Source organism: Lynx canadensis, chromosome D2, assembly GCF_007474595.2.
Source record: "Lynx canadensis isolate LIC74 chromosome D2, mLynCan4.pri.v2, whole genome shotgun sequence".
In the NCBI taxonomy this organism is placed as follows: Eukaryota; Metazoa; Chordata; class Mammalia; order Carnivora; family Felidae; genus Lynx; species Lynx canadensis.
In genome coordinates this window covers 67,787,117-67,788,527 of record NC_044313.2, presented here as the reverse complement: position 1 = coordinate 67,788,527, position 1,411 = coordinate 67,787,117, and the positions used below count along the sequence as shown (strand labels likewise).

At 63.6% G+C, this 1,411-nt stretch overlaps 1 pseudogene; it reads right to left on the bottom strand.

Moving 5' to 3' along the window:
- Positions 1 to 693: 693 nt before the first annotated feature.
- Positions 694 to 812, bottom strand: LOC115527865 (annotated as a pseudogene).
- Between the last annotated feature and the right edge of the window lie 599 nt (positions 813 to 1,411).

Sequence of the window (1,411 nt, the reverse complement as noted above, 5' to 3'; positions counted from 1 at the left end):
TCCCCAGCCCTAAGGATCTTGCAGCTGGACACCTGGCCTTTCCCTTCCGTCTGTCCCACCTGGTTCAAACCCAGCAGGAAGCCCCCAGGACCCCAGCGAACACCAGCCTGCGCCCGCTGCCCTAGCTGGGCCTCGTGAAATGTCAGGCGCCTTGGGGATGAGTGCTTGAGGGAGGGAAGAGGTCCAGGACCCCGGGAGCCAACGACTGTGGCGGAGTCGGAGTCTGGGGTTTTGCTGCCCCTCCCGCCCGCCCACTCCTGTGTTCTTGTATCCACCCACCCAGCCCCCACCTTCCAGCCCTCAGCCACCAGCCCCCGGTCACGCCCGCACCGTACGCTCCCCTCAGTGCAAGTGCGGGTGTGGGTGGGTGCTGTGTCAGGGAAGGTGTAAAGCTAGGGTGTGGCTTCCAGCCAGTTCAGTGGGATTTGGTCGGGTACAGGGAGCCGGGAGAGGGGAGTATACCACTTGTGACATGCAGTGGGGTGTGCGCGGTATGCTGGTTGGGTCTGGCGGGGCGGGGCCAGGCCAGTCTAGGCCGCTGGCCTGTCCTGGAGTGGTTGAGGGAGCAGTGGCTGGGGTGTGTTTGGCCCCAGGAGCCGCACTCGCTGGGGAGAGGGAGACAGAGGGAGGGAGGTCGGGAGGGAGGCGGGCGCCAGAGTTCAAGGAGTCCAAAGGCCAAAGGCAAAAGGCAAAAGACTAGAGCCCCCAGTATTTCCAGGCGGTCTCCCACCCAAGTACTAACCAGGCCCGACCCTGCTTACCTTACGAGATCAGACGAGATAAGGCAAGTTCAGGGTGGTATGGCTGTAGACACCAGCAGCTGCTGCTGGATGCCTCAAGAGCCTGGTCCACGAGTCCCAAGCCCAGCGGGTGCCGCATTTTACCCATGCACCTGGCACCTGGCACCATGTCTGCCTGGCGCCGCCCTATGCTGTGGTTTCCAGGTGGATAGCGGAGGCTGCACAAGAGAACCCTGGCAATGCGCTGTGGCACAAGCCCGGGCCTTCTCCAATCAAGGGACTCTTGCAGGTTGTTCCCGGCTTGGCCCCAGGCCCACTTCCTCTTCCATCCCGCACATCACGGCACCTCACCGCATCTAACCTCGCAGCCCCGCACCACACTGCGCCGCACCACACCACGATGGGCTGCTCAGTGGGAAGAGGGTGGAAGCAAGTGTGGGGCATCAGGCCAGCCAATCTTCCAGGCCGTCCCTGCCGGGTCTCATCCTCTCTTCCCAGGCCTAGGGCTCGCAGAGCAAGCCACCTGGCCTTTCCCTCCCGACTGCCCCACCTGGCCCAAACCAACCCAGAGCCTCCCTCGTCCCCATAGCCCCCAGATAACATCACCAGCCAGAGTGCGCTGCCCTAGCTGGGCCTCATGAAATGCCAGGGACCCTGGGGATGAGGGCTCT